Here is a 23,258-nt window from a genome sequence, read left to right on the forward strand (position 1 = left end):
TGTAGATGCATCTGGGTTCACTTACAACTTACATTAAATTACTTATTTTCAGGCTTGTCAGATATGAATTAACTCCACAGTTTACAATGAAAAATTTTTACAAGCTGGCAATAAGTGGATTAGTATTCATGAATTCACATTTTTAATCTGTGCTAAACCAACCAAAGTTTACTTCCTCACAAACATTCCTTTGGCTTTTGAGCCAGACTTTCTCAGCTGTTTTAAAATCTAAATCTCCACCAAGTTTCTTATCTTATTGGTTTGAAGTTGATAAGTATTGTTTTGTTTTGTTTTTTTTGAAGCGCTATTGATAAATGGCTCCCAGGATGTGCCTGCTGTGATGGGTGGAAAACATAATTGATTTTATAGTTGTGCTGAGTGCTCAGCTCTGGGATCTGCTTACACTTTGCAGATGTGTGAATTGAATCAGAATGGGAGAATTCTGTTGCTAATCACCACAAGCCTCGGGACTTGGTTTGGGAGGTGAATGGGCATGGGATTGCTTTCCTTTCTTGACGAGAAATGAAATCAAAGCCATAACATGCTTTTTTTCTGTTGGCTCTCATGTTCTCACTTTAAAAAGCACATTCCTTTTGATCACTGTGCAGCTATCTTAGTTCAGTTGTCTTCCTGAAAGATGAATACTTTTGATATTTTGGGGTGAGGAAGTTTTCACATAAGTGTAAATAGGCTGGGTTAGGCCTAATTCATGCCAATTAATGAGTATGTCTCTTTGTTCCAGTGTTCATACTGGAAACTTCTGCATGCTATAAAGCATTCACAGGGCTGGGGAAGTAGAGTCGCATCAACGGATGAGCCCAACCTTGGGGACATCAGTCTTGAGTGCAAAGGCCAACTGTGTCATTTGTTAGTAATAATACTTGGGGCAAGTATTCAGTTTCCTTCTCTATCAACTACTATAGAGCCTGCAGGGCTGGGAGGGATTAGAAACTCTTGATGTAAAACACCTGGTGCACAGTATAACAGCCAATAAATGGAACTTAGTGTTAAAGACAGAAATTCTTAAATTTGCTCATCAATTTCAAATTTTCTGACTTCTTCATTTGCAAAAGCACAGTGGCTATATTAACTTGAAAAAAAAATTTTTCCTAAGCCCCTGAATAATAATCAGAGAAATACCTATGTGCCTCTTACTGAATTTTTTTTTTCAAGGTGATTTATGCTTATTTGTCCTTACTTTTTTTGTCTGCTGTGTGCAGATGGATTTGTGATTGGCTTGTGGAATTCTAATAAGCACATTTGGAACTTTTACCAATTTGGTTGAATTCTTTAAAGCAACTTCTAATTATGTGACAGTTATAAATAGAATTGTTATTAGAAGTCTGGTAAATGTTGAAAATCCCTACCATGTTGCTAGCACATACCATTTACTCGATAAATATGAGTGGTTATTATTAGTAACTGTAATACTTAGAGGTTCCATCATATGTGCTTCTGGACTGTAAATGTTTTAAAAAAGTGAGAGCGGTATTTTTCCTGACCACTTCTTCTATGGGTTCATAGTCAGAATGCAAGTTAAGATATCACTTCAGAGACATCTCACAGAGTGTTTCCTCTTTTATTTCTTATGGCTTGCTGGTCTCCCCTGCTATTAAGGCAGTTTTCCCAGTGACTCTGAGAACCCAACACCAAAACTGCTGCCTCAAAGGTACTTCTCTAGAGTTTGCCAGGTAATAACCCCAGAGGTCAGTCCACAGAGCCCACCCCAGACTTGCTTGTTGGTCCCTCAAGTTTCACTACACTTAAAAGAGGAAGTTTGAATATGTCTATTTCATCATACAGAACCATTTTATATTTTTTTATGGCTGACCAAGGGTACAAAGGGCCTGAAGAAATTAACTTGGATCCCAGTTAAGAATGTTGTTCATGGGGTGCCTGGGTGGCTCAGTCAGTTGAGCGTCTGACTCTTGATCTCAGCTCAGGTCTTGATCTCAGGATTGTGAGTTCAAGCCCCGCACTGGGCTCCATGTTGGTTGTGGAGCTTACTTAAAAAATATATATAAATAAATAAAAGAATGTTCAAAAATAAGGTAAATTATTTCACTGATTTTTAGCCTACTAAAGCCTCTTGCTCTGGTGAGCATCAGAATGATACAATTCTGACCCCTCCAAAGAAGCACTTCCCTCCTAGCAACCACCCACCCCCTCCTCCCTCCATGAACTTATAATGAATGGAGGGACCAAGGGGTGATTTAGGGTGGAGAAGCCAAAGGCCCATCACTATAATTTCCATTAGCCTTCCCAAAGCCACCTCCAAATAATCATAAATTTCACTGAAAATCAGGTACTGAATGTGCAGCTACCTGCAATATGTGGACAGTGTGTGTTTCTACTCAGTTTAAGGCTTTGCTTAAACAGAACAGCATTTGGTACCTTCACTGCTCCTCCCTCTATAGCTGCAGTGGAGGTATTTTGGATCTATAATTTGGAAAGGCTACTGGACCAGGTTTTTGAAGGAAAACATCTCTAGGGCACTGCAAGTGGGATTTAATTAATAGAAATGCAATGTAACACACACATTTTCTGAAATAAGGCATGTCTGTAGCCTATGTTTGCAAGATTTCCTGCTGGAAATGAAGAACAGCCCAATAGATTGTCTCTAGGTGGTCTTTTCCAAGCTTCAAAGAATACATTTTGCATAGCGTCCTGGAGGTATTGCCAAGATCGAAGCCTGAATACCGTTTCATCTAATATAGCCCTGTGTGAAAAATGTGCATCTTCTGTATTCCCCAAATGAGGTCAAACTACTCATCATTGGGACTGGTGGGTATTGTTTCTAGGCTTGATTTAACCTCTGATTTTCTGGGGCTGAGGGTGGGATTTGTCAGAGGCTAGAACTTTAACGGATTTTTAGTTTTAAAAAGATAAAAGGAAAAAGAAAATCAAACTGAATCATTAACCTGAATTCTTGTAGCAACCGGAGAACTACTGCCTTCCTCTTATATCTACCAGGAGCAGAAGCCTGAAGTTCATGATCTGCTGAGAATACCTTTTGCATTAGCCACATTTACACACATCATTTTTCAGACTTTATCTCTCTCTGCTATACCAAGCCTGAATTATCCAGGCTGTGATACTATCCCGAACATATCTGAATCAGCCCTGGGACAATGATCAGTCCTCTTGACTGTTTGTAATTGTCCATTTAGATCAGGGGTTGGCAAATCTTTCGTGGAAAGAGCCAGGTAGTGAATAGGAGAGGCTATAACCACTCCACCCTGTGGTTATAGTGAAAGACAACATGTAGATGAGTAAGTGCAACTGTGTTCCAATGAAACTTCATTTTCCAAAATCCGTGGCAGGTCAGAATTGGTCTGTGGACCTTTGTTGTCGATCCTTGATTTAGACCATTCCTGGTCAATCTATACAAAGTGGACTATGTTAAGAGCTTCAATCTTCGGGCGCCTGGGTGGCTCAGTCGTTAAGCGTCTGCCTTCGGCTCAGGTCATGATCCCAGGGTCCTGGGATCGAGTCCCATATCGGGTTCCCTCCTCGGCGGGAAGCCTGCTCTCCCTCTCCCACTCCCGCTGCTTGTGTTCCTGCTCTCGCTATCTCTGTCTCTGTCAAATAAATAAATAAAATCTTTAAAAAAAAAAAAAAGAGCTTCAATCTTCAAAATAATTTTTAGGGGTAATCGTGCTTGAAAAACATAGCAAGCTCAAGGTTTCCTTAAAAAATTAAAAAGAGCAAGAAGCTTTTAAAACCACACCATGTACAGCAGCCAGAGTCTTATGAATGTTAGGGAAAGGCAAATGCCATACATCAACACACACTGATGAAAAAGCGAGCCGATGGCCACCTAGACTTCAAACACCAGTGGATCTTGGCTCGGCATTTATAAAGTCTGCAAGCAAGCAAATGCTTTAAGGAGCAGATGGATGAAGCTCAATCAAGGGCATTTGTCTTCAAAATACACGGCCTGGGACATATGTTTTCCTGCCAGACGTATAGTTGGATTATTTAAGCTATTATTGAGGGTTATGGAGCATTTTTTTCATTAATGAGAACATAGCTTTCCACGCGGGTCAAAACGAACAGTTTCTCTATCTGGAATCCACTTGGCTGTGGTCTTAGGTCGCTCTCATATTCACTCAGCAGCTCACCAGAAAAAATGCAATCATGACCTGAATAGGTTGCATGCCCACATGACCTACTGTCATTTTGGCAGAAATGTTTCAACTGGCTCCACTTACGGCTGCTGACAGGTGGGAGGGGTTCTTTGTTGTGTCAAAGCTGTGGCCTTGAGACACCCACGCCTCCTGACTTTCACAGATTCGGTGAAGAGTGCTTGAAAATGGACTTGTAATCAAGTCATTTTCTCTCTTCTCTCCCTCAAAATTTGTGCTCATAAAATACCACCCAGGTGGTAAGTAGTGGAAGTAGTGCTCGAGCACTTGTTATAGTCTTGGCACAAGGCATAGAAACAGTGTGGCCAGATATAGCAGGTAGAAGTACAAGAAGCCCATTTGGATTTGAATTTCAGATCAATGACGAATAATTTTGTTAGTATATATAAGCATGGCAAATGAAATAGTTGGACCATACTTAGACTAAAAATATTATTCATACTAAATGCTTGTTGGGACATAATTATACTGAGAACTTAATTGGTATTTATCTGAAATTCAAATTTAAGTAGGCATACTAACATACTGAAGCGTGCTCTAGTAAATGGAGTTTTAGCTCATATTATATTTTATACTGGATGCTGCTAAAATTTAAAAATGCAAACGCTTCTAGCAGATAATTCTCAATACCTTATTGGTGAATCTGTCTTAGTTGAAAGTCTACTCCTAAAACTACCTTTTTAATGCAAGCATGGGAAGGATGCTTTTATTCGGGGAGGGGGGGTTACGTTTTCTTCCATTCATGATTGGCAGGAAAAGTTTAAAATGATTGGGTTTGCTCTCTATTTTAATGATAGATTTTCTTTTTGTTGTTTCCTTCTAAGCTTTATGGAATATTTTTTGGAAACTAGATATAAGAAAAAAAAGAAAACAAACCAACGAAAGGAAGAAAGAAGGTACTTATACTCACCCATGCTGTTATTATCCAGAGAAAACCACTGTAAACCACTGCGAATTGGGGTTTATCAGTATAGCCTTCTGCATATATATGCATATAATAAGTAGAGCAGCTGAAATATCTTGGATATTCAAAAGTACTCCAGCTCTGAAATATCACCTTTACCTTTAATTTCCAAATAAGTAGACTTGATTCTCCTTCTGCCATATTGCAGGAAGTCTGGAGCACGCAGGATCATTGAAAAGATTCACCAAAAGCATGTGACCTGTTTCATAGAACCTCTTCCTCCCCATTCGTCCTTTCATGGACCCGCAACCATCCAACCAAAAGAGACACACGTCCTCTTTTCACATTGTTTAATCTCATTAGAAATGGTCCCTCTGACTGCGTTCCTGCAAATAATGCTAACACACAGCTATTGTATGCAGTTGACTTTTACAGAAGGTTAGAAAGTTCGAGGAGGTGGATTATATAGCACAACACAGGATGGCAGGTAACTTAATACTGAGTACTAGACATCTTGTTCTTTGAAGTTTCTCTGCTATCAGCACCTATGGGTCTTTTTCACTTGGGCTCTGGCCACCTGCCTTGTTATAATTCCTAACCCCTGTAATTCCAGTGCCCCTTCCCACAGCCTTCTTCTGCTTGGTCCTCCCCAGTCTAGAGCCCTGACATACCCTTCCCCAGATTATCTGCTTCCTTTACCTTCTTTAGATTAGAAGGCTGAAAATTCTCTTCACTTTATTATGCAGACCACCTAGTACATTCTTTGTTTAACCTTCTCCCTGCCCTGGCCTTTCTCAGGGCTCAGATTTTCTCAGGAAAAAAATTTGTATTTTTTATATTTATATTTTAAATTTATATTTTTAATGTATTTATATTCTGACTTTACAATCAAGTCAGATTAAGTCCCTTTTATTAACCGTTAAATATCTACCTATCTCTATAGATAGATATATAAATTTTGGTCTGAGAAAAAATTTATATATAAATATACACACACACACACATATATATATACACACTACCCAAAGAATCAGAAAAAACTTTGAAAGTATCCTTTTTCTTTAACTTGAGCCAGACCAATTATTCTTGAAGGCTTCCTTCACACCAGTCATCCCCGTGGGGTGAAAGAACATTTATTCTTCTCCTTTTATGCCCTGCTTTCCCTGATCCTCCTCATGCTGATCTCACAGAATCTGTTGCAAATGAGCTGTAGTCCAACTGTGAGATTCATGATTTTATGATTCTGTCTGAAGTGCCCTCTAAGACTCAAGTGAAGGGCCGTTTTATCTTATTTTATTTTTGGGATCAGCCCCACCACCACCCCGGTCCCCTCTGGCACTGACGTGTCACTCTGTGGTGGCCTCCTTTATTCATTAGTTTCTCTGGAAGCTTCCTGTAAGCAAGGATTATGTCTAATTCCTCTCTCTCCATTTGCTCACCACAGTGCCTAGAATACAATATGTGCTCAATAAATACTTGTTGACTGTGTTGATGAACCACTGGATGGAAGAGTCAATGGACGGATAAAATCTCTCTTTCTCTAAGCCTCTCTCCTTGACTACCCACTGGTGTGATCAAGCATTGCTTAGTATCACAGGAAAGATTTGTCCTGAAAGTGAGTTGCTGTCCAGCAGTTTAATTTTGAGGAGGAGGATCCTGGGGGAGGTGCTATCTTCATAATCCTAAAACACTCCAGATCTTCATTGGTAGCAATGAAAAGGAGAACCTTCCATGCTTGTGAAAATTACATAGAGTATTTGATATTAGCATCTGTGTTCAGAGTTTTATTTACAAACAAAGCAGTGGAAACTCTACGTCAGTGTTTGGGTCAAAATATTTTTATAAGAAATTTTAAGATACTCTACTTCTCCATGACAGCTTTTTTGATACCCATAATGATCCACAATAATTTTATTCATTTTGATTTCAGTGTTATTTATCTTGAAGCAGAACTGACTGTTCCTTCACCTGTGTTTTTGAGCTTGTTATTAGTATGTTAATGTAGTTCAGACATGTGACAAAGAGAAATAATGAACTTTCAGGATTAATGGAAACTTCTTGTCGACCCCATTCTACCTTATTCTTCTCACTCTTGCCCAGAGTTTACTCTCCTGGATTTAGTGTTTATAATTCTCATAAGCATGTTATACTAATATTGCATATAATCTATATAATTATATGTGATTGGTTCTGCATTAAAATATTACATGAATTATATAATGGTAGTAATTTTTTAAATTTGTTTATTTTCACAATATTATGTTTCTAAGCTATAGTTATGTTGATAGGTATAATTTAGGTAACTTATTCCTTTGTGCTATTTCACTGGAGAGATGTCTCATTTTTATTCTTAAATCAATGGGCATTTTGATTATTTTCTTCTTTTCCTCTCATGTAAAGCATCAGGAAAATATTTATGTACATGATTTCTTGGGCCAGGTGCTGGAGTTTCTCTAGGGTATATACCTAGGGACGGGATTGCTAGGTTATGGACTATACTTATGTTCTCCTTTTCCGGGATATTGCCAGATTGCTCTCCAAACTGGATTTACCAATTTACTCTCCTTTTAGCTACATGTGACATTACCTTGCCAGCAATTAGTATTGCCAATTTAGTGGGTAGGAAATGATATTTCATTATGGTTTTAGTTTGCTTTTTCCTGATTACTAGTAAGAATGAATGTCTTTTTATGTTTTGTTTCTGGCATTCATGTTTCTTGTTCTGTGAATTTCCTGCTTCTATAATTTGCTAATTATTCCATTTTTAAAAGTGATTTGCAGAGCACTTAAAATGTATTTTTGACTTACAAAACCTTTTTTGATTTTAGGTATTCCAAATATCTTCTTCCCATCTATGGGTTGGCATAGCATTTTTTCCCGTGTGCTGATTAACATAGCAGTTAACTCCTTGTGTAATGTTTTGTGTTTGTCTATCTCTTTCTCTCACAATGCTATGAAATTCAAGTGAGAGCAGGAACAGACTTTTCATTTTTATTCCCTTAATCCCCAGCATAGATAACACCCAGTAAAATTGCTTGAATTGACTTGCGAGTGCCACTTAATTTAATGTAGATGCTATTGTACATTTGAGTTTTTTCCCTAAGGCTTTCAATCTGAAGGCATTTCTGTCAATCCTGGCCTGTGGTATATACATATACTTGTTCATATACATGTGCACATAAACATACATACACACATACATACGTTCATATCACTTGAAAGAGTGACATTTTGACATTTTTATAACTGTCAGATTATGACGCTTTCATTAACCTTAAAAATAGGGCTTCCCTCAATTTTCAGGCAAATAATCTCTTAGAACACTGCTAAGGTCGAGATAGGTAAATATATTCAGATGGGATTGGAATAACAAATGCACTGCTATTTCTAGTCCAGTGTTGTTGGGGAAGCAGGGAGTAAGGAGGGTATAATTGCACAATGCCTTGTCATCTTTGCAGCTCATCAATATCAGCAGCTGACACAGGCAAGCTTTTGTCAATGAGTTCTATTGGCTTACACTGACCTTGCCGTTACAACCACTGCTTTCTTGACATCTGCTAGTTTGACACGTGGCACCAGAGTCTGTGTGCAGCTGGTACCTTGGACTTGAATGTACTGTGAGTTCTCTGGCATTGTTAGTGAAATTCCTTGTTTTTGTCACCATGTCACACCTTTGACATCAACAATAGCTGTGCACTGTCTTCGTGCAGATGTTAAATTAGCTGTGGACTGATGCATGCTCAAATTTGGATTTGCTCCAGGAAAAGTTGATTTTACATAATAAAACATAATGTATGTAAATTGTAGGTTGGAGTGAGCTTTATGAATTTGAAGAATGGTTTTGTGTTTAAGCTGTAGCTATTTCTTAAGACTAAAGTTGAGATTATAAACTTTAAAAATTTGTAAGAATTTTAAGTAGGAAGAACTTGGGAATGTAAAAAGGTATCGTGATTTGAATGATTTGATCTTGAAATACATTTGAAAATGCAATTCTAACTTCTTAACATGTTCTTAGTTATGCACTGGGATTACAAAATATAGGAGTCACAGTTCTCACTTTCATCCCTTTGTCCTTCCTTGAACTTTCTCTCTCTCTCTCTCTGCCCCCCTTCCCTTCTCTCTTTCCTAACCTGGCATCCAAACATTCCTACATTCTTCAGGTGAAACTTTGCACTCCAATTTAAAGTTTCATTATCTGTTTTTTTTCCCCCATACTGTCTTTTGAAAGTTAAGAATTACCCACAGCACTAACTAGAAATAACATTGTTGTTTATGGTGCTGTACATAATTACATTTACTGTTGGGTGTGTCAAGCCTATGATGATGGAATAATAAATGGGTACTGAACATTCCTGTAGCATTTATTTGTGAGGCATTGCTCATGCAATCAGGGTCACATTACCTAGATGTAAGTGAAATAAGACAGGGAGAAGAGGATTTATTTAATCTACCATCAATGCATTTCTGAGTGACTTGATAGTTTTTCTATACCTTCTAGCAGGTGGATATTTGTACATGTACAAGAGCTGAGAACCTTTTTTATTTGGTTAAGAAGGAGAGAAAAGTACTCTTTGCCTTGCAAATTCAGGCATTTTTTCTTCTTCTAGAATTTCTCAAATTGGGAAGATTAGTCCATTTTCACTGCCTTTTCAGTTTATTTCCCCAGGATAGCACAGCTGTAACTGTTCCCAATATATCCTGGTTATTGAAAAAGCCTTTTTATCTCAGAGCCGAGGGGGCAGTTGAATAGTGAATTTCTATTACAGAAGTTCAGCCATTGTGAATTTCTGTAAAACTTTGTCTTTGCCTTACTTATTTTCTATATAAATGTTATATGTTAAGACTTGAAGCTTCTTTACGATGATGCCCGAAGTTACTCTAGAAATGTGTTCAGACTCTGTAGCAAATACTTACTTCTTGAAGATGCAATAGCCTGGATAGATCTGATTTTATTTTTTATTTATTTTTATTTTTATTTTTTTGATGTAGTGTTCCATGATTCATTGTTTGTGTAGATCTGACTTTAAATCCACTGTACTTATCCTGTAGATAACTATTGACTAGGAATTGCATCCATGCGAGACTTTTCATTGTTAGTAAATCCTGAGCTCCAGATGCGAGTTCCTTAAATTGATAGCTGAAGGACATGGCCAGGTTTACTGAGGTTTTCATCCTTATTCCTTCCTCTCTCCAGATTCCAGCCTCACAGTTTCCGTCCCAAGTGGCATCTCTGAGAGGCATAACTGAGAAGCATTTTAGGATAATGGTTAAGATCACAGTGCCAGAAAGGCCTGGATTTGAGTTCTAGATCTGTCATTTACTTGGTGTATGGCTTTGTGAGAGGTTATTTAACCATTTCTCAAAATTATGAAGGCTTTATTTTTTTTTTAGAGCAATTTAAGGCTCACAGCAAAATTGAGGGGAAGATACAGAGATTTCCCACATACCCACGGCCCTCGCACAACCATAGCCTCTCCCATTATTAACATCCCTCACCAGAGTGGTACCTTTGTTATAATTGATAAATCTAATGGACACATTATAATCATCCAAAGTCCATAGGGTTACCTAACGGTTCACTCTTCGTGTGGTACATTCTAGGGGTTTGGACAAATATATAATGAATGTATCAATCATTATTGTGTCATACAAAGTATTTTCACTGCCCTTAAAAGCCTCTGTGTTCTATCTGTTCATCTCCTCCTCTTCTATCAACCCCTGGGAACCACAGATCTTTCTACTATCTCCATAATTTTGCATTTTCCAGAATGTCATGTAGTTGGAATCATACAGTATATAAGCTTTTCAGATTGGCTTCTTTCACTTTGTAAAATACATTTAAGTTTCCTCTATGTTTCTTCATGGCTTGTAAGTTCAGTCCTTTTTAGCACTGAATATATTCCATTGTCTGGGTGTACCACAGTGTATTCATCTACTGAAGGACACCTTTGTTGCTTCCAAGTTTTGGCGATAATGAGTAAAGCTGCTATAAACATCTGTATGCAGTTTTTTGTATAGACTTTTTTTATTGTTATATAGTTGACCCACAATGTTACATTAGTTTCAGGTGTACAGCCTAATTATTCAACAAGTTTATATGCTGGGCTATGTTCACCACAAGTGTGGCTACCATCTGTTACCATACAATGCTATTATAATACCACTGACTATATTCCTTATGCTGTGTCTTTTCTCTCTGTAACTTACTTGTTCCTTAACTGGAAGCCTGTTTCTCCCACTCAGCTGCACCCATTTTGCCCATTCCCCTAACCACCCTCCCCTCTGGCAACCATCAGTTTGTTCTCTGTGTTTGTGGGTCTGTTTCTCCTTTTTGTTCATTCATTTGTTTTGTTTTTTAGATTCCACATAGACGTGAAATCATTTAGTATTTGTCTTTCTCTGTCTGACTGATTTCACAAATGCAACTCAACAGCACAATGAGATATTACCTTACACCTGTCAGAATGGCTAGAATCAAAAAGACAAGAAATAACAAGTGTTGGTGAGGATGTGGAGAAAAAGGAACACTTGTGCACTGTTGGGGATGTAAATTGGTGCAGCCACTGTGGAAAACAGTATGGGTTCCTCAAAATATTAAAAATAGAAATACCCTATGATCCAGTAATTCCACTACTGGGTATTTACCCAAAGAAAATGAAAACACTAATTCAAAAGAATATATGCACTCCTATGTTTATTGCAGCATTATTTTCAATAACAAAAATCAGATTGTTTTCTTATCGTTGAGTTTTAAGTGTTCTTTGTATATTTTGAATAACAGTACTTTATCAGATGTGTCTTTTGCAAATATTTTCTTTCAGTCTGTGGCCTGTCATCTCATCTTCTTGACATTGTCTTTTGCAGATCGTAAGTTTTATTTTTAATTGTCAGGCTTAGTAATTATTTCTTTCATGGATCATGTCTTTGGTATTGTACTTAAAAAGTCATTGCCATACTTAAGGTCATTTATATTTTCTCCTGTGTTATTGTCTAGGAGTTTTTTGTAGGTTTGAGTTCTTCATTTAGGTCTATGATTCATTTTGCATTCATTTTTGTGAAGGGTGCAAGGTCTGTGTTGGATTTATATTTTTTTGTTTTCATGTGTATGTCTAGTTGTTAACACCATTTGTTGAGAAGACTATCTTTGCTCTATTGCCTTTGCTCCTTTGTTAAAGATCAGTTGGCTGTATTTATATGGGTCTATTTCTGGGCTCTTTATTCTGTTATATTGAGCTATTTGTCTAGGCTTTCACCAATACCATACTGATTGGTTATTATAGCTTTATAGTCAGTCTTGAAGTCAGGTAGTGTCAGTCCTCCAACTTTCTTCTTCTTCGATACCATGTTGGCTATTCTGGGTCTTTGCATCTCCATATGAACTTTGGAATTTGTTGATGTCTACAAAATCACTTTCTTAGATTTTGATTGAGATTACATTGAATCTATAGATCATGTTTGCAAGAACTGACCTCTTGACAATATTGAGTCTTCCTTCTATGAACATAGAGTATCTCTCCATGTATTTAGTTCCTTGATTTTGTTTATCAAAATTTGTAGTTTTTCTCATATAGATCTTATGTATATTTTGTTAGATTTATACGTATGTATCTCATTTATGGGGATGCTAATGTAAATAGTATTGTGTTTCTAATTTCAAATTCTACTTGTTCATTGCTGGTATATAAGAAAGCAATTGATATTTGTATATTAATCTTGTATCCTGCCACCTTGCTATGATTGCTTATTGGTGCCAGAATTTTGTTTTGTTTTGTTTTGTTTTTGGTTGATTCTTTCTGATTTCCTATATAGACAACACCTGTGAACAAAGACAATTTTATTTTTTCCTTCCCAATCTGCATACCTTTTATTTCCTTTTCTTCTCTAATTGCATTAGCTAGAACTTCCAGTACAATGTCGAAAAGGCATGGTTAGAAAGGATATCCTTACCTCATACCTTGTACTAAGCGGGAAAACTGAGTTTCTCACCATTAAGTATGATGTTAGCTGTAGGTTTTTTTTTTTTTTTTTTGTAGATATTCTTTATCAAGCTGAGGAAATTCTCCTCTATTCCTAGCTTATTGAGAGTTTTTATCATGAATGGGGGTTGGATTTTGTCAAATGCTTTTTCTGCATCTATTGATCATGTAATTTTTCTTTTTAAGCCTATTGATATGATGGATTACATTAAGTGATTTTTGGATGTTAAACTAGCCTTGCGTACCTGGGATAAATCCCACTTGGTCATGGTGTATAATTCTTTTTACACATGTTAGAGTTATTTTGCTAATATTTCATTGAGGATTCTTGCATCTGTATTCAAGAGAGATATTGGTCTGTAGTTCTTTTCCTCCCTCTGTCCCTCCCTCTCTCTCTTTCTTTCTTTTGATAATTTCTTTATCTAGTTTTGGTATTAACATAATTTTTGCCTCATAGATTGAGTTAGGAAGTACTCCCTCTGCTTCTATCTTCTGAAAGAGGTTGTAAAGAATTGGTATAATTTCTTCTTTACATGTTTCATAGAATTCATTAGTGAACGTACCTGGGCCTGGTACTTTCTGTTTTGGAAGGTTATTAATGACTAAATTCCTTTAATAGATATAGGCCTATTCAGATTGTCTGTTTCTTTTTACATAAGTTTTGGAAAATTGTCTTTCTAGGAATTAGTCCATTTAATCTAGACTATCAAACTTGTGGGTATATAGTTATCTATAATATTCCTTTATTATTCTTTTAATGTCCATAGGATCTGTAGTGATGTCACCATATAGCTGCCTCCCAGATCAAGAAATAGAACCTCACCAACACCCCAGAAGCCTCTCATTCTCCTTTCCTTTGAAGAGGTCATTGTGTATGGAGCTGTCTACCAGCGGTTGTTCTTACACAAGAATTTATTTTCTTATTCAGGTTTAGAACTTTGGAACAACCACTGACTTCTCTTTCTTTCTCATACTCCACATCCAATTTATTAGCCTCCTCATGGCTCTAGTTTCAGAAAATATCCAGTCTGCCCAATTCTCACTTCCTCCATAGCTACTATCCTGGTCCCAAACTCATGCTTTCTTGCCTGGTTTAGTACAAAATCAGTATCTACTCTACTTGCTTCATCCTTTGTCCCCCTGTAGAGTATTTTCTTTTTTTTTTAAAGTGTAAACTGTTGTTGTCTTGCAAAGCTTCAGATTTCTCCACCCCTGTCCTTTCCCAGAGTATCGTGTCATAACAAATGAGTTAAAATAAGCCAGTGTGATTAGTATCTATTGCCAAATAACTGTCTGTACATTCAAGATAAGAAAGTAGTGATAATTCAGTTGTATTTTTGTTTCAGGCTAACAAAGAATTCATTAAAGCACATTGAAAAGTGATATTTGTTGGGGCGCCTGGGTGGCTCAGTCGTTAAGCGTCTGCCTTCAGCTCAGGTCATGATCCCAGGGTCCTGGGATCGAGTCCCACATCGGGCTCCCTCCTCGGGGGGAAGCCTGCTTCTCCCTCTCCCACTCCCGCTGCTTGTGTTCCTGCTCTCGCTATCTCTGTCTCTGTCAAATAAATAAATAAAATCTTTAAAAAAAAAAAAGAAAAGTGATATTTGTTATTTGTGAGAACTAATATAAATATATTTTATACTGAACTTTTTTATATATATTCTTTTCATATTTTTATCTTTTTATTAAGAAAATCAAAGCTGAAGAAAAGTTCCAAGAAAAGTACAATGAACACCAAATACCCTTCATCTAGATTCACCAATTATTTAACATTTTACCACATTTGCTTTATATCTCTGTCTATTTCTCTGTCTCTCTCTACCTACCTACCTGCCATCATCTTCTTGTTCATTTTTTTTTTTGGAACCAATTGAGAATAAGCTGTGGACATCACAATATTTGATCTCTGAATACTTCAGCATGGATATTCTCAGTGTAAGAGTATTTTCTTATATAACCCCATTATAGTTTTCAAATTTAGGAAATTTAGCATAAATGCAATACTGTTTTCCAACATGTATTCTATACTGACTTCTTCCACAACTAGTATCCTGGTCCCAACTTCATCCTTTCTTGCCTGGATTAGTGCGAAATCAGTGCACTGTCCTTTATAACATTGTCCTTTATAGCATTGTTTCTTTTCAATCCAGAATGCAATCCAGATTCCTGTGTTATATTTAGATGCTTTTTTGGTTTCCTTTATATAGGACATTTTCTCAGCTTTCCTTTGTCTTTTCTGACATTGATATTTTGAAGAGTACAGAATATTTTTTTCTTTAGTCCTTTGATTTGAGTGTGTTTTGGATTGTTTCCTCATGATTAGATTCAGGTTATTATTTTTGGCCAGAATGAAATATAAGTGATATATTCTTATCGTATCACATCAGAAGGCACATGATTTTAGTTTGTTCATTTATTGTTGATGTTAACATTGATCACTTGGTTAAGGTGGTGTCTACCATATTTATCTATTGGAAAGGTATTTTGTTCTTTTTTGCAATTAATAAGTGATCTATGAGGAAATATTTTGAGACTACATATATCCTATTCCTAAACAAGCTTTCACTTGATGGCTTTGGCATTCATTGAGGATTATTTCCTGAATCATTCATTATAGTGAGGGTTCCAAAGTTGTGATTTTTCTAACTCTAATATTGCTTCTATTTTTAGTTGACACTCTGCTGTCAGGGAGTTCAGAAGTACTCCCTACCCCACCTAGTTATGTATGTATGTGTAATTTTTAGCATCATCTCGCATTTGTCTGGACTCAACTTTGGAATCAGACATTTCCCCATCCTCGGTTAGTTTTAGGGGTAAATGGCATACAGGAATCAAGATGGCATACAGGAATCAAGGAATCAAGGTGCCAAATGTGTTTATTGCTTCTGGGGTATCATTGCTTCTAGGTGTTTTCAGCAGACAAAGCTATGAAAAACAAATGTTTTTATTGTTTTCCCTAATATTCAACAAATCACGGTTCTTCCTTATCATCCCTCTTCATATTTTTATCTCCTTTCTCCCACAGTGAAGGATTTACAGCTACACACAACACTAGGGATTAATTCTGTGAATATAACATTTAAAAAGTTTGTACTCTCTGGGACGCCTGGGTGGCTCAGTCGGTTAAGCGGCTGCCTTCGGCTCAGGTCATGATCCCAGGGTCCTGGGATCAAGTCCCACATTGGGCTCCTTGCTTGGCGGGGAGCCTGCTTCTCCCTCTGCCTGCCTCTCCCCCTGCTTGTGTTCTGTCTCTCTGTCTGACAAATAAATAAAATCTTAAAAAAAAAAATTTGTACTGTCTGAGTCCATTTATAGTTAAGAAAAAACACACGTGACATGAATCTATGCTGTAAGAATTCAGAATAGTAATTAGCCTTGGTGGGGGTATGGTGACTGAAAGGGAGGATGAGGGTTCTGGGGCACAGGTGAGGTTCTGTCCCTTGAGCTGGGAGATGATTATAAGGGTATATTCAATTTTATAAATTCTTTGAGTTGTACACTGATATTTCCTGCAGTTTTTGATATCTAAATTAAACCTCAAACATAACTTGGATTAATTTCTTTCCTTTCCTTTCTGTGATTATGTTGTCACTTCTATATCTAATTAGGTTAAGTTTGTTGTTTATATTTACTTTTAGGATCCCTTTCCATTGTTGTTAATTTAATTTTATTTTTTCAAATACGTAAAGCATTAGCATGATTTCAAAAGTCAAAACTATATAAAAATGTGTACTTGGAGAAGTACATTTCCTCCAGTATCCCTCCTGCTTTTCTTTCCTCTCCCCAATGTAAGTAATCAATTTATTGATTTGTGTTTCATCATTTCCTGTTTTCTGTTCCTAATATAGCAGCCAGAATGATCCTTTCAAAGAATAGTGAGATCATGTTATTGTTTTGTTCCAGATATTCCAATAGTTTCCCATATCACTCAGAATAAAAACTAAAGTCTTTATAGTGGCTAAAATGGCCCCATCAGTCTGGCCCCTCTTCTCAAACACTCTTGTCTCATCTTCCTATGGCTCTTCCCCAGATCACTCATCCTCAGCCACACCAAACTCTGTTCTTCAAACATATTCTCCCAACCTTGGGTCTTGGTTTTTGCTAGCCTCTCTTCTTGGAGTATTTTCCTTAGATACCTGCATGGCTTATTTCCTACTCCTTCAAGTCTCTTCTTAAAAGTCACCTGCATGGCTTTCCTATCCAATTTATTTAAATCTGTTTTGCTCCCACCTCTACTTTCTGGCACACTCCCTATGCATCTTCATGCTTATTTTTTTCTCAGCACTATCACATTCTAATACATAACTTATTTGTTTTATTTATTGTTTCAAGAAAAGGAAGTGTTGGGGTACCTGGGTGGTGCAGTCGGTTAAGCATCCGACTCTTGGTTTCAGTTCAGGTCCTGATCTCAGGGTCATGAAATTGAGACTCACGTTGGGCTCCATGCTCACTGTGGAGTCTGCTTGAGATTCTCTCTCACTCTGCCCCTCCAGCTTGTGCTCTCTCTCTCTGTCTCTTTCAAATGAATAAATAAATAATAAAAAGGAAGTGTTATTTGACGAAAAAAAAGAAATAGAAAGGAAATCAGGAGTATAAATAAGGGCAAAGGGAATAAATGCAATGAAAGGAGCCAAGGAGTTTCAGATAAGTATGGGCACTCTTGGGGGCACCTGGGTGGCTCAGTTGGTTAAGTGTCTGCCTTTGGCTCAGGTCATGATCTCAGGGTCCTGGGATCAAGCCCCGCACTGGGCTCTCTGCTCAGCAGTGAGTCTGCTTCTCCCTTTCCCTCTGTGATCTCTTTCGCTTTCGCTGTCTCTCAAATAAATAAATGAAATTAAAAAAAAAAAGTATGGACACTCTTGAAAGTTCTTGGTGGCTTCCCCTGAGTGCACCTGCTTCTTCAACATGGGGCAACTGCTCTCAGAAGTGTGTGACAGTGAGAAGGAAGAGAATCCAAGCTTTCAAGCCACATGGGGACATTTGCTGGAAGAATGTTATTTTGCCTAAATAAAAGAAAGCAGATTTGGCCAGGATGATGCTGTTATTTACTGAACTGATTAAGAAAAATTTAAAAAGCACAAGATATATTTAGATGCTTATGACGGAAATTCCTTTTTTGGACTCCTCTGCAGTGTGAGATCCTTGCCCTTTGCCAGAAGGCCCATCTGCCAGACAGCAACCAGACTTTCTGTAGAGCCTAAAGCTCTACTTGGGAATGTGTCTGCAGGGAAAACACCTGGGTGGGCTGAACTTACTCTTTACTGAACTCAACTTCTTGAGCTGAGCAGCTCTCTTTGGGAACCGTCAGAAAGGACCAGGGTATTATTTCACTTTAGCTCTTGTTCCAAAGAGGAAATGTTTATATGCTCATGCTAATGTGTTTCCTGAACTTCACTCATTTAGTTTAAGCCAGATGGTTTTACAGTGGAGGTAAAATAGTTTATTTTTCCTGAAGAAAATCCGAGGAAAAGAAACTTCTGTTAGGTCTTTGAGACAGCGAACTTGCTGAATTTGTCAAAGGTCAGATGCTGGAGGTTTAGGGAAGAAAGAGGTAAGAATATGGCCTAAGTGGGAGATCTGAGGGACAGGGCAAGGCACATGCATATAGGATGGGCAAAGTATTGATTTGTATTACCCTTCTTTGCTTTCCCTGGGGTTTTGTGGCAGAGGAGACAATCTTGAAGCCAGAATTAAAAGAGGCCAACGAGCATGACCAGCCACAAAGACTGTGCCATTATTTAACCTTACACATGGAGATAAATGCCACTCATCCATCCTCACTTCCTCTCTAGCCATTTTTTTTTTTTTTTTAAATTACAGGGGCATCAAAGAATGTCTCTGGAAGCACATCTGTCTTTCTGGTGTTAGGGCAAGGTGGCTTCTCAATTTGGGTATTGTTTACCAGTCTCTCTTAAGCTCAAAAAATGTTGTATCATAAAAGTGAGCTACTATGCTTGAGTAGCTAAAATTATACCTATTGCAGTGGTTTCAGGATGGGGAAGCACAGCTCAGTGGTGGTGTCTGGTTAACCATTAGGGCATCAGAAGAAATTATTAATCTGAAATAATTTTATTTTCACCATTTCAGTGTCCATTTAGGTGCATATTTTACATGATACATTTGTGCAGAAATACTTGCAAAAGATAGTCAACAAACAAAAAAATAAATATGTATATAGTGGAAGTATGTGCCCAAATTATTTTTTAATGGGTGCATACTCCAGAAATCTTGGAGACCACTGTCCCAGTATGCCCTATGATAGTCTACCTCAATTTAAATAATCTTTATGTACCAACACCTTGAGTCTGAGACTTCCCCTTCAGTAAGTGTTTAACAAATACAAGTGCTTTTTGTATCTTCAACATGGTAGAGGATGCTGACTCACCAGGAGGGATTTTCTCCATTTTTTTTTTTTTTAATGGGCATGCTCATTCTTAAGTTAACTCAGTACATGTAACTTAGTACATTTCTTTAAAATATTTTAATTAAGAGTTTCCCTTTTCCTCCAAATTAGACATTTATTTTGAGGCCCATAGCAAAGAATTTGAACTGTTTCTAATGTAACCGAAAAAAAAAAAAAAAAGAAAGGAAAGGAAATATTTAGACAAAACTATGATGGTTTTGAAGAAAACAATTGTGTTCCCATAATAAAAGTATATTCAAAAGTGTAACATGAGCACCTTTCTTTTCAAAGACACCTGAGTTTCTCTAATGGTCTTAGTTGAATTAATAATAAATTGACTTAGGATTTAAGAGGCATGTATGAATTTGCAGAGATTCTCTACACCTTTAGCGATGCTGAGTTATAGAGCTTCAATTATTAAACAGAGAAGTCCTTTCACAGTAACAGTTCAACATGGCAAAAATACCTATATTCATGATATAAATACTATGGGGAATTAGCTTAGCTGAGCTTGAATTTTTATATTACCTGATTAGTTTTATATCTCAGGTGCACAAGATAATTTTGCTCTCAGAATTCGAAGCTTTACTTTTCTCTTTTTTTTAAATTTTATTTTATTTATTTGAGAGAGAGAGAGAGAGATCAGCAGGGGGAGGAGCAGAGGGTGAGGGACAAGCAGACTCCCTGCTGAGCAGGGAGCCCACTGACATGGGGCTGGATCCCAGGACCCTGAGATCATGACCTGAGCTGAAGGCAGATGCTTAACCAACTGAGCCACCCAGGTGCCCTGTTACTTTTTCTCTTACTGGAGTCCAGAATGTGACTGAATATACGTTTCTGTTCCAAGCTGTTACAGGTTAGCTCGAGCACGTGGGTTTCAGGACTTACTTACTTGGGATGGACAGCGCAAGCAACATAGCTCTAATTTGGAGACTGTCCCTTCTACAGAATGTTCATCCCTGACCATCTGAATCTTTCAGGAACTAGAGTCAGAATCCACTTGAAACAGCATCTCAAAAAACAAAACAACACTTTATGTCTCACAACACCAAATATACTTGAAGAATTTACTAAAAGCCTAAATGAAACCCATATATTGAGTTTATTTTTTAAACTCGAATTTCTTTTGAACAAACCTATTTTTAAAAAGCAGTTAGTTTGTACTGCTGCCAAACTTAAACATTTTTTTTTAAATGATGGGAACACAATAAAATGAGAACTTTCTTGTAGAAAAAAACACAAAAAACCAAAAAACAAAACAACAAAAAAACCCCACAAACACCCAAAACCCACCTATGGGCCTGTAATAAAGGCAGGCCATCAGTATATTCTCTGAATGTAATTGGCCTTGACCCAGTGCATTTGTTTTAAGTCTCTGAATCGAACAGTAGTAGGGTCCTCTTGGCGCCCATACCACCATATTGAATTTTCTCATTAATCTTTACTGATAATACCTCTCTCCACTTTAAATAACCATTTTAAATAACATTTTAAATAGCTTCTTAAAAAAGGGTTTTAGAAGCATCATTCGTAGAGGTGCAAGTGAGTTGACTAATCTCTCATTTCTTTGTTTTCTGATTCTTCTTTCTGTGTACTCTTGCATACTGAACATGTGCAGAAACACGAAGGCAGGGCTCACATTTCGCCTTCCCATCATCAGAGGGAATCTGATCCTTTAGGGATCTCAGTTTTCTTCTCAACTCTTCCATCGGTAATGGGCCCTCTAACACGTCTCTTCTGGCAGGAAGTGCTCAGACAGCTGTCTAAATTGTACCAACCAACTCAGAAAGACATCTTGAGATACAAAAGTTGTGCACAGCAGGTACATTGAAGATGTCTATTCTCTGTTGGAATCAACTAGACTTAAAAAAATTACCCAGTCCCTTCCAGGAAGATACTCCTGCCTCCGTTCTCGGCACATTTGACAGCCTTATTCTATTTTTCACTTTTATCTGTTTTTATATGCACTTTCTCTCCAGAGCAACTTTCTTTGGCCATTAAAAGACTAGTACTTCTGACTCTGAGTCAGTCATTTTAGCCCTCTCTATCTGAGCAACTGGCTGGAAGGGGAATCAGTCTTCATAACGTAATAAGCACCAGTTGTATACAGGACACTCTTATCTGTGTTAAGTGTTTTTTTGTGTGTGTGTATGAGAGAGAGAGAGAGAGAGATGATCACACACACAACACACACACAGGTGGCAGAACAGCAGACTTTAAAATTCTCAAGTAATCCCAGAGTGCCTAGTCATGGAATCCTGAAGTGATCTGCAGCTTTGCTAAGCATGAATTTGAATCCCATCTGTTTGAGGTCAATGTAGGGGAGCCAGTCACTTGGATAATGAGTAAGTCAATGATACCAAAACACAGCATTGTTTCAATTATTTTTTTCATGTTTTTTATCTGGGAAATACTATAGAGCAGGTTTCTCAACCTCAGCATTGTTGGTATTTTGGGTCAAATTGATCTTTGTTGTGGGGGCTGCCCCATGCATTGTAGGATGTTTAGAAACGTTCCTAGCCTTTACCCACTAGACACTAGTAGCACGCCTCTCCCCCTTTTTGTGACAACCAAAAAATATCATGCTCTGTCGGGGGCAAAATAACCCTGGGTTGGAACCACTTCTGGGTTGATGAGTGAAAGTTGAGCCATTGGAGTTTAAATCGTGAGAACACATTCATTCTATTCATAAAATTACAAAATTGATTTATATTTTTTGTTTCTTGAAGACACTAATATTATTAAATATAGAAAACTAAATACTATAAAATCTATATTCCTTTTAAGGAAGATATCTGATAGCTGAGACCTCTTAAAATCATATTCAGTGAGGTTTGAGCTAAATACTACCTTCTTTTTCTATTGAATGTCACTGTTTCTAATATAGGCATTCTTCTTTGAAAGTGTTTGAGAAAAATCATTTATCAACCGAGCAGAGGATAAAATGGAGAATGGGAAATATTTTACTCAAGGAATCTGGCCAGGACACTGGATTAGCCTTGTCTGTAAGATCAGAGTAAGGGTGTGTTTTCAAGATCTTGGCTGAAAAAAAAGCAGTGAGTTTCACATAAATGGTAATTTTTATTACTGTCAATGAAATTTAGCCATCCTCCCATTGAGGCAGGGGACAAGCAATGATTTGGTCCTTAGTGTCTGGGGACAGCTCATCATGAGCTCATTCTCTCCTCCTAGGATCAACCCTTGTGATCCTTCTAGACCCAAGTTCTCCAGTTACAGATTTCTTTTAATTATCCTCACATGCGTTATTTGAGAACTTGTAAACATTCAGCACACTTGAAAATTCTTACTTATTCTCTCACTTCTTCATAGTTAACTAATTTCATGACTTCTACTTTTAAATCTTGTCTTCAGAGTCATTTCTCTATTCAGCAAAATCGGCACTCAACACAAATTATGTTTCTGAATACTAATCCATGGAGATAGTTTTCAGAAGGGAAATTGCAGCTAAGTGAAACACTGATAATTCGTCAACCAGGATACTTTTTACAACATGACTTGACTAGGATCCGGATTTAAATACCTGAGAGTGAGGATTAAAAATAGAATGGGTTTCAGTTTCAGAAAGTGAATTCTTAAAGTGTCTTTCCTGTCCTTTTCATTCAATTTATCACACCCTGGTGCTACTATTTCTGCAAATGGAGGAGTGTTTCCTCTGGGGCTTCCAGATTGAAATGGAACTGAAAGGGCTGAATTCTTTTGGCTAGAATTTTTCTACAGGCTGGTGAGTTGCTATTTCAATGCCGATCGTAATATATCGGCCTAGCAGTAGCATATACTGTACCCTGCAAATAGAAACAAGAACTGGA

The 23,258-nt window shown here is 37.4% G+C and overlaps 1 protein-coding gene across 14 annotated transcripts in view; it reads left to right on the forward strand.

Moving 5' to 3' along the window:
• The window catches only part of MLIP (muscular LMNA interacting protein), a 245,731-nt gene that overhangs the window by 64,925 nt on the left and 157,548 nt on the right, over positions 1-23,258 (forward strand). The gene's annotated exons all lie outside the window — the stretch shown is intronic.

The sequence above is a fragment of the Leptonychotes weddellii genome, chromosome 8, assembly GCF_054177405.1.
Source record: "Leptonychotes weddellii isolate Sample4059 chromosome 8, ASM5417740v2, whole genome shotgun sequence".
Lineage (NCBI taxonomy): Eukaryota > Metazoa > Chordata > Mammalia > Carnivora > Phocidae > Leptonychotes > Leptonychotes weddellii.